The 13535-nt window shown below is 43.4% G+C and overlaps 1 protein-coding gene and 1 long non-coding RNA gene across 3 annotated transcripts in view; one reads left to right on the forward strand and one right to left on the reverse strand.

The window, feature by feature from the left end:
* thrb (thyroid hormone receptor beta) overlaps window positions 1–13535 on the forward strand; it is a 188534-nt gene that overhangs the window by 92400 nt on the left and 82599 nt on the right. The gene's annotated exons all lie outside the window — the stretch shown is intronic.
* Window positions 11426–13535, reverse strand: part of LOC127570328 (uncharacterized) — a 39023-nt gene continuing 36913 nt past the window's right edge. The window contains exon 4 of the long non-coding RNA XR_007956342.1: window positions 11426–11817. This is a non-coding gene — a long non-coding RNA (uncharacterized LOC127570328). The remainder of the gene's footprint in view (window positions 11818–13535) is intronic.

The following is a 13535-nucleotide window of genomic DNA, read 5'->3' on the forward strand; positions in this document are numbered from 1 at the left end:
TCTTAGAGACTTAGACGGTGTTCCCTTCTGGTAAGCTGCCGCTTAATATTCAATTTGTGTAGCCAGAGTAGTCCGTAGTGTTCACTACTCACTACTATTCTGTTGTGCACTGTAGTGTTAGCGAGACTGAGTGACGTTGTTGGCGTGCCTTAATAATATTGCTTGCTTACCGTGCATTTACGCCACAGTGACGTCACTGTTAAACAAAAAGTGCACAAACGTGTAAATTTTAGATTAGTTTTGATAATTTTGTTCATCAGTAATAGTAATTAAACTGTCCAGCGTGTATTGCTGAGTGTGGAGAAATTTCTGAAGAGAAAAGCTGACCAGGAACCGGAAGGTTCTGATGACGAAGGGGATAAGGGTGACCGAAAGAGAAAACAACGCAAGTCCGATCCAGAATACATTTCATATGGCTCCATCGCAGTGGGGACAAATGCAGACCAACCTCTCTGTGTTGTGTGTTTGCAAACACTGTCCAACGATGCAATGAAACCAGCGAATTTGAAACGCCATTTAACAACAGTGCATCCAGATATTGCCAGTAAGCCGAAGGAATATTTTGAGCGGCAAAAGGAGCTGTACCTCAAGCAGAAGGGCAAAATGACAGCCTGCGCCACTGTAAATGAGAAGGCTCTTCGCGCATCATATTTGGTAGCATTACGAATAGCACGTTCCAGAAAGCATCACACAATTGGAGAAGAGCTTATACTGCCTGCAGCAGTCGATATGTGCAAAGTTGTACTGGGAAAAGAATCCAGTCAAAAACTGAAAGCCATTCCACTGTCTGATAACACAGTAAGCAGAAGAATTGGCGATATGGTGGAAGATATACAGAGCCAGCTGATAGCATGTCTTCAGCAAGTCAGATTTGCGATTCAGCTCCATGAAAGTACTGATGTTGCCAGTGCTGCGCAGTTGTTGGTTTATGTTCAATATTGCTGGGAAGGAGAGGCTTTGGAAGACCTTGTTTTGCAAGGTGCTCCCAGGCCGTACAACCAGTGAAGAACTTTTCCGTGTGCTTGACACTTTTTTTGTACAATCGGCATTGGTGTGGACACAGTGTGTTGGAGTATGCACGGATGGTGCTGCCGCAATGACGGGACGGAAGTCAGGTTTAGTCGCATGAGTGAAAGAAGTAGCTCCACATGTAGCAGCAACTCACTGCATGATTCACCGTGAGGCTTTGGCTGCAAAGGATATGGATGAAAATCTTGTGGATATGTTTTCCACGTGCATTAAAATCATTAACTTTATCAAAGCCAGGCCGCTCAATCATCATTTGTTTGAAAACATATGCCGTGAAGTGGAAGCCGAGCATAAGCATTTGTTGCTAAATGCAGAAGTCAGATGGCTGTCACGAGGCTGCGTTGTGCAGCGTGTATATGAATTGCAAGATGAACTGCTCATTTTTCTAAATGAGCATAACAGATCATTGGCACAGTTCTTGACAGATGAGACATGGGTTGCCAGATTAGCTTATCTTGCAGATATTTTCAACATTTTGAACAGCTTAAATCTATCATTGCAAGGACCTGGCTCAAATGTTCTGAAAACTCATGACAAAATCAATGCCTTTCAGAAAAAACTCCGTATCTGGAAAGGAAGATGTGAGCCAGGCATCTATGATATGTTTCCGTTGCTGGCTGACTTTCTGACAGTGAATGAGACTAAGACAGAGGCCATTGCGAGGGAACAGCTGTCACATTATTTCCATGTGTACTTCGGCGACAGTGACACCACCATGTTTGATTGGATTCGAAATCCGTTTGAATGCATGCTTACTGAGTTAACTGGACGTGAACAAGAAGAATTGGCTGAACTGTCATCTGACAGGACATTGCGCTTGCAGTTCAACCGAATGTCACTGTTGTCATTCTGGATAGCATGTTCCCAGGAGTATCCACTGCTGTCCGGCAAAACCACTTACATGGGCGAAATAGCATTTTCTGCAGTCACTGCCATGAAAACCAAATACAGATCAAGACTGAATATTGAGGATGACATACACGTATGTTTGTCGCACATACCACCACATTTGGACAGACTCTGCAGTGCAAAACAGGCACAACCTTCACATTGAACTGAACACTGAAAGACACAGCTGGTAATTATCGGTGGTTGAAATAATCACTATTTCAATAGGGCCTATGTGCAGTAATTGAAGTGTCGTATGAATGAATTATCGATTGTTTGATTTTGTGGGCTTTGGGGGTCCGCCATCTAACAAGGACATGTTCTGGGGGTCCGCAGCATGAAAAAGGTTGAAAACCACTGAGCTAGAGGTCTGGACTAAATGTTGTTTTTGCCCACATTGTGAGGACGAATAATGTTGTGGAAAAATATTTCCGAGCCAGTTCTCGGGGCTTTGTTCTGGTTACCCACTCCCTCCGAAGGGATAGATTGAGCCTGACTGTCTCAGTTTCTTTTTCTGATTTAGGAAAATGAACATATTCCAGTCAGTTTTTTTCTAACAGACCACATAGTGTTTGTATGTTATACTGTTCATGTGATGGATATTCTGTAAACTTTCAATCATTTCACCAGACTTGACACCTTCCCTTTGGCTTCATGTAGTAAATATTCAAAATGCACACTGCACACTCTATCCAGATAAGGCACAGTGCCAGTAGCACACATTAAGGAAATTAATCTCTGTGCCTAAAGCTATTTTTCTTACTGATGCTTTTGGACTGGTACTTTTCCTGGGATTTATGCTCCCACCTTTCCTGGAATCTGGTTAAATGTGCCACTGAGAGCTGTAGTTTCTGTCAGTTCTGACAATGTTCTCAGCTATCTTGCCATTACTAATTCTGCTAGGTTGTAATAGTTTGCTTGTGGCAGTTGCCAACGTAATAGAATGTCACAGAATCATTGCAAACCAGGGGAGGCCATTCAGTCCATTGACTCTGTGCCATCTCTCCATGGAGCAAAGCAGAAGGTTGCCTGACCCTCCCCATTCTATCCTGGTCAGTTTACTCTCCTCAAGTGCCTTTCCATTATCTTCCACCACCCTTTGGCAGCAAGCTCAAGGTCATTACCAATCACTACAAAAAATATTCTTCAAAATAAGAGTTAACTTGCATCTGGAACTGTCTGTCTATCTAGTGTAAAAACTGAATAGATATTTAGATATTTATTTATTAGTCACATGTACATCGAAACACACAGTGAAATGTGTCTTTTTACGTTACTGAGAATGTGCTGGGGGCAGCCCGCAAGTGTCACCACTCTTCCGGCGCCAACATAGCATGCCCACAGCTCTTAACCTGTACGTCTTTGGAATGTGGGAGGAACCCGGAGCACCCAGAGGAAACCCACGCAGACACGGGAAGAACGTACAAACTCCTTACAGACAGTGGCCGGAATTGAACCCGGGTCGCTGGCGCTGTAATAGCGTTACGCTAACCGCTACACTATCGATGACTGATGAAGGGTCTCAACCCAAAACATCAACTGTTTATTTCCCTACATAGATGCTGCCTGACCTGCTGAGTTCTTCCTGCATTTTGTGTGTGTTGCTTCAGATTCCAGCATCTGCAGAATCTCTTGTGACTCTATAACAGATTTGGCCAGTTCTGATACAAATACAGAAAGCAAAAAGTGTTTGTCTATCCATGCTCCATTGCATGTAATTTGTATAATACTCACTGCTTGCTACACCCTCAGTTTGGTATCTTTGGGAAATTTTGCTGCATAATTCACTTTTGAAATCAATGGTCCTACACTTACCCCTCTCCACCATGCTCTTGTTTGATGAACAATCTGCAAGATTCTGTCTTGAAGCCAAATTTTATCTATTCCTTGCAACTTTCTTTCTTCCTTCATTAAATATTCAAACGAGGTTTCTCAAACATAATCTGACTTCTATAAATCCATGCAGGTTTTTTTAAAATTAACTTAGCCTCTCCAAATGCCTGTTACTTTTTTCCAATCATTGTTTCTAAACTGATTGTTGTTGCACCCCTTCTTGAACAAGTGCCATATTTGTCACTCTTCAGTCCTCTGGTGGCTTCCCTGGATCTGGGGAAAATTGGAAGATAACAGCAAGTTCCTTCACCACCTCCAGCAAAACTTCCCTGAGCAATCTGTGTGCAAACTTGAATTTATCCACTCTAGGCATAGTCAACCGATTCAATACACACCACTTACCAATTATCACCCCATGCATTATCTCTGTTGTCTTTGCTTCTTTGGATATTTTGTCAGCATGCACTTCCAATACAAAGTGCTTACTAAATATTCCAGCCCTTCTCTGAACCTGTCAACACATACCACCTTTTTTGTGCCTTTTACTAACCAGTTACTTTGTAAATGCTGATAGTAGATTTTGGGTTCCCTTTTGTGTTAGCTACCATTCTATCTTGTATTCCCTCATTGCCAGTTTTATATTTCTCTTCACTTCCCTTCTATGTGTTTCACGTCATGGAAGAACCTGTAAACTGGAGCTGCATCACACCTTCTAGTTCTGGCTTTCTGACGTGAATACTGCTCGAAACAAGTGATCAAAGCACTTCAGCCAAGTTTATGCTCTGATTATTCCTCTTCCACAGGTTCCCATCATTTACTTTGTTTAGCTTGTTCTCTGTGTTGCCTGACCCATTGGACATCATTCTCCACCATCTCCAATGGGACCCCCACCACCGAGCACATCTTCCCCTCCCCACCCCTTTCTGCCTTTCGCAGGGACCGCTCTCTCCCTGACTCCCTAGTTCACTCCTCACCCCCCCCCACCCATCCCGCTCCCACCCCGGGAACTTTCCGCTGCCCCCGCAATAGGTGCAACACCTACCCCTACACCACCTCCATCACCTCCATCCAGGGACCCAAATAGTCCTTTCAGGTGAGACAGAGATTCACCTGCACCTCCCTTAATATTATCTACTGCATTCGGTGCTCCAAGTGTGGCCTCCTCCACATTGGTGAGACCAAACGCAGACTGGGTGACTGTTTCGCAGAACACCTGCGCTCCGTCCGTAACCGCGATCTGCATCTCCCCGTTGCCGGTCACTTCAACTCCCCCCTCCCACACTATCACTGATATGTCAGTCCTCGGCCTCCTCCACTGCCAGGAGAATTCCAAGTGCAAACTGGAGGAACAGAACCTGATTTTCCGTCATGGAACCTTGCAGCCTAACGGCATGAATATTGGATTCTCCCACTTTAGGTAATCCCCACCCCCCTTCCCCACAAACACCCTCCCCCCCACCATGCTTCTTCTCTTCTTCCCTTTCCTATCCTATCTCTCTTTTTTCTGCACCCCTTTTTCCCTCCGTACCTTTGACCCATCCCCCGGTGGACCTGCTCTCCCCTCCTCCCCCACACCTGCCCATCACTATCTCTTACCTGCATCTACCTATCACCACCCTGTGCCCACCCCGCCTCCCCTCTTTTGTCCACCTATCACTGCTCTGCTTTTCCCTCCTATATATTGGGCTTCCCCTTTTCCTATCTTCAGTCCTGAAGAAGGGTCCTGACCCGAAACGTTGACCGCCTGCTTTTCTCCACGGATGCTGCCTGGCCTGCTGAGTCCCTCCAGCATCATTGTGTTTTTCATTGGTATTCTGTGTGTCTTCTGTTTAACAACTCTGAGCAAAATGATGAAAGAGTCGGTTCAACTCCATAAGTCAAAGTCAAAGTGGAGTTTATTGTCGTCTGCACAAGTCCATGTGTGCACAGGTGCAATGAAAAACTTACTTACAGCAGCATCAGAGGCACATAGCATCAGATAAGCAGCATTCACAAGAAAACCATATATTAAACATAAATTGTCCACAATTCTTACAAAAAAAACACAATTAAAATAAAAAAAAAGCAATGTCCATTTTAGTGCAAAGTGAGCTCCAAGTGGTGTCTCTCCTTCCAGGTACGAAGGTAAGTGACCTCAAACAGAGACAGAAGAAGGAGAAGGGGGGAAATTTGCATGAGGTGATGATGGATGTTAGAATCACAAAGGGGGATGTAGGTAGCGAGCCTTCTGGTAATTAGGAGCCTACTATGGTCAATGTTTCTCTCTGTGCGTTCTAGAGTTTTAAAAAATGAAGTGATAGGGGTAATGTGCCAAACAAGCAGCCTTGAAGACATTCGCCCTGGGTTACATTTGCTCCTGGCACTATTTACCTGCCATCCCAGTGGCCCCCATGTTCAATTGGACAAATTGTTGGGAGATTTTTCTGCATTGTGTGAATGTGAAAGACTTGGCTCATTGATGAAATCAGAAACAAATTGGACTTGTTAGGATGTGTTCCTAATCCCGGCCAGAACTTAGACTGAACTTTTAAAACGTTAAACATTTTCTTAAGAACTTGGGGAAAAATCTTTTTTTTCAAATTGAAAGATTTTCATAAATCTTTTGTTAAATAAATAAACCATTTAAAAATAAAAACAGATCTGATGAAGGTCTTTGACCGAAAATGTTAGCTCTGTTTCCCTTTGCACACTTATAGCCAGACCTGCTGAGTGATTCCAGCATTGTCTGTTTTTATTTTAGATTTCCAGCATCTGTAGTTTCATATTCTGAAGCCATTTATCTCCGCCTCTCACGGGCATTCACGTGTGGGGAGACACTGCTTACAGTTCGTCAGAACTGACACACAATCTTTGAGCAAGTGACTTCCTGATCAGCCTTTCAAAAAGATGTAGCTGATCCTGTACCTCAAATTCACTTATGACCTAGTTTTCTCCATATCCTCTGATTCCATTAATTCCCGAAGATATATTGACGTCAGCCTTGAGAATAATCAATGACGAAGAATCCACAGGCCTCTTGATGTGAAGATTGTGCGACATGGTGGCACAGGCAGTAGACCAGCTGCCTCACAGTTCCAACAACCCCGGTTCAATCCTGACCTCCACAGAGCTGTCTGCATGAAGTTTACACATTCTTCTTGCAACCACACATCTTTCCTCTGGGTGCTCTGGTTTCCTCCCACATGGTGTGGGTTGCCAATGTAAATTGCCCCTCGTCTGTAGACAAGCAGTAGGATTGGAGAACGGGGGGGGTGGAGTTGATGGGAATGTGGGGAGAATAAGATGGTAAGGCCAGGATCAGTCCAAAGGTGAGTGCTCGGTGGGCTGAAGGGCCTGTTTCCATGCCGTATCTCTTTGTGACTGTGATAGTTCCAAAGCTTTACAGGCCTCTGCATAAAGAAGTTTACATACCTGACAATTCTAAATCACTGGCTCCTTAACCTGAGACACTGCTCCCTTGTTCAAAACTCTCCAGGCAGGGAAAACAGTTTCTTGGCCTCTACCAGTCATGAAATAAATTCTCATTCTTATAAGCTTCAGTGACTATTGACAAATCTTCCTCAATGCCTCTCTGTAGACAATTCCCTTGTCCCAGGAACCAGTCGAGTGAATCTTTGTTGTACTGGCTCCAAGGTATGTATGTGGAGTTAAAGTTGTGCACAGTGCTCCAAATGATATTCCACCAAAGCCCCATACCATCTCAGCAAGACTACAAAACAAGCCATATCGCAATTTTCTGTAATGTGAAGCCGAGTTGAAAAAAAAATTTCTCTTTGTGTATTTACTTCCTTTTCACATAAATTCAATGTGAGCGAATTTTATTCCGTACCTCAGATCTTTAGGTCGTGATTTGTGAATTCTACAAGGGTGAATTTCCATAACCCGAACAGCTGTAACGCCGTGGTTGCCTGTATACCATTTGCCTGCCTAATCACTCGCTGTACCGAGACACAAGAGAGTCAGCAGATGCTGCAATCTGCTGCAACACACACAGAATGCTGGGATGTCCTGATAAAGGGTCTCAACCCAAAACGTTGACTGTTTATTTCCCTCCGTAGATGCTGCCTGACCTGCTGAGTTCCTCCAGCACTTTGTGTGTGTCATTTGCTGGATCCGCACATTTATTTTCTCTGAACCAGGATATCAAAATCTCGCATTCACCAAGATGTACCAGTTTCTCAATTTAAAAGTTTTTTATTATCCCTACCAAAATGGATAACCTCCCACTTTTCCCACGTCATATTTTAACACCTTTCTTTTCCCTCTTCAGATACTTTGCATCTGTCTCATATCTCACTTAACAGCTGGCTTCACATCATCAGCAATCTGCACACATCACATTCTGCGTCCTTGTCTCTATGTTGTGAAAAACCGGGAGAACTGGGCGGCTCAGTCACACATCATCGATCGCAATCTACCAACTTAAAAACCGTCCACATATACCAACTGTTTCATGTTCCTTAACCGTTCTTATATCCATGTTACCCATTATTCATGAACCCTTGTTTTTTACAACACTCTATTGTAGTGCCTTATCAAATGCCTTTTGAAAGTCCTTATTTATTGTATCTACTGATTACTCCTTATTTATCCTGTATGTTGCATCTTACAAAATCTTTAAAGATTTGTCAATCATGACTTTTCCCTTCATGAAACCATGTTGACTCTGCCTAATCATGTTATGATTGTTAAGTGCCCTTTATGATGTCTTTATTAATAGATTATGGTATTTTAATAACAAAAGGTGCCAGGTTGTCTGATCTGTAGTGTTTTGCTACCTTCCAAAGTCTGGGGAACTTTGGAAGATCACTACCTATGCATCCATTATCTACAGCTACCACTTTAAAAATCCTGGGGTGCATATTATAAGGACTGTTTCCTATAGTCCTCGGCTCCTAAAGGGCACCTATGTAAATGCCTCAATCTTTTTTGGAAATATCGTCATATTTTGGCAAATCATCATATAACTGGAAGATCTATCCTGGGCCCAACATACTGATGTAATCACGAAGAAGGCATGCCAGCAGCCCTAATTCGTTAGGAGTTTGATGAGATTTGGTATGTTAGCAAAGACTCTTGCAAATTTCTACGGTGGAGAGCATTCTGACTGGTTGCATCACCACCTGGTGTGGAGGCTCCAATGCACAGGATCGCAGGAGGCTGCAGAGGGTTGTAGACTCAGCCAGCTCCATCAGGGGCACAACCCTCCCCGCCATCGAGGACACCTTCAAGAGGCTAAGGACCCTCCCCATCTGGGACATGCCCTCTTCTCGTAACTACCATCGGGGAGGAGGTACAGGAGCCTGAAGACCCACACTCAATGATTCAGGAACAGCTTCTTCCCCTCCGCCATTAGATTTCTGAACAGTCCATGAACCCATGAACACTAGTTTATTATTCTTTTTCTTGCACTATTTACTGTATCTATTTTGTAATTTATAGTAATTTTATGTCTTGCACTGTACTGCTGCCGCCAAACAACACATTTCACAACATGTAAGTCAGTGATAACAAACCTGATTCTGACTGTGAAGAGTGTGAGTTAATGCTATCTGTTGTATAACAGTGATATATGTATGTATAATGATTTCAAGAGATTTTCAAATTCCTTTTAAATTTAGGACACACATAGAAAACAATGTTTTTTTACAATTTTCTTCTGCTCCCACCAAGGCTTTCCATATTTGAATTCTTTACTTCCCATTGTCACATTTTGTGCTTAAATTTGAGGCACCAGGATTTCAGCAACCTGCAAGTATCACCAGCAGCACACACAAAACACTGGAGGAACTCAGCAGGTCAGGCAGCATCCATGGAGGGAAATAAACAGTCGATGTTTCGGGCCTTCATCAGGACTGGAAAGAAAGAGCGCAGAAGCCAGAATAAGAAGGTGGGGGGAGGGGGAGGGGCACACGCAGGCAGGTGAGAGGTGAGTCCAGGTGACAAGTGAGTCCAGGTGAGGGGGAAGGTAGTGGGTGGGAAGCTGAGAGGTGATGGGTAGAAGAGGCAAGGGGCTGAGAGGGCAGGAGAGGGCAGTGGACCATGGAATAAAGGGAAGGAGGTGGGGAATAGATGGGCAGGTCATGAGGGCGGGGTAAGGGGAGAGAAAAGGGGGCTTCAGGAATGAGGGAAGACAAAGGAGATAAAAAAAAGAGAAGGGGGGGGAAGAGGGGAGGAGTTACCGGAAGTTAGAGAAATCGATGTTGAGGGCTGCATGTACCCCTGTCCCTCCCCCCACCTTCTTATTCTGGCTTCTGCCCTCTTTGTTTCCAGTCCTGGCGAAGGGTCTTGAGCCGAAACGTGGACTGTCCATTTCCCTCCACGGATGCTGCCCGACCCGCTGCGTTCCTCCGGCACCTTGTGTGTGTTGCTGCAGATTCCAGTATCTGCAGAATCTCTTGTGTCTCTGTACCACCAGCAGTCTTTTGTCTCTTTTAATTAAAGAAAAAAAATTAAAATTTGTGACATAAATTATAAAGATCTGAAATGTATTGAAGCACAGTGTGACAGTTGTCCAGTTACCAGGCGCCGTACTCTTTCTTCATCCAGTTCAATCTAACACCTGTACATTGATGGATCTATTAAATATGTCACATTTTAGTCCATTTTCTGTGGGAAATATTCTTCATTATATTCAATGTTTGAGTGATTGGAAAGCTGTACTTCAATGCTATCCCAGTAGTACGTTGTTACTTAAACAATTAACAATGGAGCTTCGTGGTTACTGCTTAATGATTTGTCTGCATGCTGTGAAAAACAATTCAGCGGGGCTTATTAATAGGATAACGGATTTGCTCTGTTGTATCAAGGAATATTTGGATCACAAATGTTTTAAAACCAGAGTTAGGATTAGGACTGGCAAAAAAAACTAATCCTTTAATTCAGATTTAAACACAAGCTATCTATAGCAGTCGGAAATATTCCTTCTGAAATCAGGCAGAGGGCTATGGATACCCTTTGTTTGATGTAACACATTGCCTTGCTATTTTCACTAAGAGAGAAAAATTGAGATTGCATTTGTTGCTCAGAGGTCTGTAATGATTTTTAAGCAAGTCCTGGCTGATAATTGAATTGTGACGCAGTGTTTATTTCAACACTGCTTGATTGAAGATGTTCTTGCCTTGGAGTAAAACACAGCAACAATCATTCCTGGGTTGTTTTGCATCACTCAGTTTGCATCACTTTTTCTGGGCACTTTCCACATAGGTCTCTTGTGTGTGTCTGACATATCGCAATGCACCATTCTCTTTTCAACACGCCTATTAGAGCAATGTGCGGGAATTAGATCCTGTTGTCCTGGACCTTTGTGGGGACAACCTTATTTTCATTGTGAAGCACGGGATTGGGACCCCACTGTGGTAAGTCTCATTCTTACCTTTAACCTCTCAGGCCTTCTCCTTGAATTCTTGTCGAAACCCAAATCATCCACACAAACAGACTAGCATTCCCCTGCTGGAGGCCCTAATCTGTGCTCCTCCCACAAGCTTTTCACCCCTAGCCCCCTTCGCACTTTATTTATGTGTTCCTGAGTTTTACATCATCCACAAACTTTGAAGCTAGCCATATACCCATGTTAAGGAAATGTTCATATAACAAGAAAATTATTGGTATTGGCATTGGTTTATTATTGTCACTTGCACCGAGGTACAGTGAAAAACTTGTCTTGCATACTGTTCGTACAGATCAATTCATTACACAGTGCATTGAGGTAGTACGGGGTAAAAACAATAACAGAATACAGAGTAAAGTGTCACAGCTACAGGGGAAGTGCATTGCAGGCAGGCAATAAGGTGCAAGGTCATAACAAGGTAGATTGTGAGGTCAAGAGTCCATCTCATCTTATAAGGGAACCGTTCAATAGTCTTATCACCGTGGGTTAGGAGCTCTCCTTGAGCCTGGAGTACATGCCCTCAGGCTCCTGTATCTTCTGCCTGATGGGGGGAGGAGAAGAGAGAATGTCCGGGGTGGGTGGGGTCTTTGATTATGCTGGCTGCTTTACCGAGGCAGCGAGAGATATAGACAGAGTCCATGGAGGGGAGGCTGGTTTCCATGATGTACAGTACTTTCCTGTGAATGAGAGTGGATTTGATGAGAATGAGATGTGTTTTGAGACTGATAAATAAGGATGTATTTTGTCCTTGACAATTCTTTCTGGCACTTTTGCCGCCATTGATGTTAAACTAGCTTGTCTATAATTACCCGGATTATAACTCCTCCACTCCCTGAATGGGGTATAACCTTTGCCACCCAGTGCTCTGACACCAATGCCTCATGTAAAGAGGGATGAGAGATTGTGGTCAGAATTTACGCTAATTCCTTCCTGGCTTCCTCCAGCAAATTAAGATACTGTCAATCTGTACTATGAACCTCGCTGGGTATGAATTGTGTCAACATATTTTCTCCACCTTTCCACCTATTGTCTTTTTACTCTGTTCAATGTCACCACTGTCACCTGTGTGATGATATGAGATACTAAGCTGCAAAACCATGCTGCCATCTGCTTCCCTGACGAGATCGCTTCCCTGACGAGATCACTTTCCTGTTGCTAAACAAACGCATCATTGCTTTTTAGTTTTTGCCATCTTTTTCCATTTTCCCCTGTACTTACGTTAACTCCATTGTTTTGCTCTTCAGATGCTGCCTGACCAGCTGAATGTTTCCAGCATTGTCCTTTACTTCAGATTTCTAGTAACTCCATTGTTCTGTATCTCACAACTCCAGCACTTGGTTTCTCTTTCCCCTGTTCTCATTTATTTCCTGTCACAACTCCTCCAGATAAATCCAGCCTTGATTCAAAAAGAATCCTTCACCGCCACCACCTGTGCCGTTCAACCTCTCCTGGCCCCGACCTCTTGGTCTCCACTCAATCACAGATGTTCTTTGTTCTCTGCATTGTAAAACATGCTCTGATCTGGTGCTTTGTCATTTGTGAGGGTAATTCACTTAATGGGAATTATGTTGCTTCTAACCTGCTTACAGCTGTGTTTAAATATAAGTAGTTACTGCATCATATTATGTTAATAAATAGTCTTTCTTATTGTCATCTCAATTTTCCATTAGTTTATTCCAGTACATTGAGCACTGTCTCTCCTGCTAGGATAATACTTTATGAGCACTGACGGCTCTGTAATATTGAACCTGTTTCTCTTCCCGCTGAAGCTGTCCAACCTCAGAAGCAGAAGCAGATTTATTATCACTGACGTATGACATGGAATGTGTTGTTTTGCAGCAGCAGTATAGTGCAAAGACATAAAAATTACTATAAATTACAAAAATAAATAAATCGTACAAAAAGAAAGGAATAACGAGGTAGTGTTCATGGGTTCATGGATCATTCAGAAATCTGATGGCGGAGGGGAAAAAGCTGTTCCTGAATCGTTGAGTGTGGGTCTTCAGGCTCCTGTACCTCCTCCCCGATGGTAATAACGAGAAGAGGGCATGTCCCGAATGGTGAGGGTCCTCAGTGATGGATGCCGCCTTCTTGAGGCACCGCCTCTTGAAGATGTCCTTGATGGTGGGGAGGGTTGTGCCCGTGATGGAGCTGGCTGAGGTTTACAGCCCTCTGCAACTGCTGAGTATTTTAAGCATTTTCAGCTTACATCTCATTGGTTTACATTCTCAGGTTGTTTAATTCCGTTGGTGTCTGCTCTTTTTTGAGCTGCATGTCCCACACAATTCAATAGCTTACCCTCAAGCTTCATAAATCATACAAATTCTCCCAATACTGCACAGAAGAAAATAACTCTGGGTGAATCCATCTTCATGATAGGATTACCAACTTTCAG

The sequence above is a fragment of the Pristis pectinata genome, chromosome 5 (assembly GCF_009764475.1).
Source record: "Pristis pectinata isolate sPriPec2 chromosome 5, sPriPec2.1.pri, whole genome shotgun sequence".
NCBI lineage: Eukaryota > Metazoa > Chordata > Chondrichthyes > Rhinopristiformes > Pristidae > Pristis > Pristis pectinata.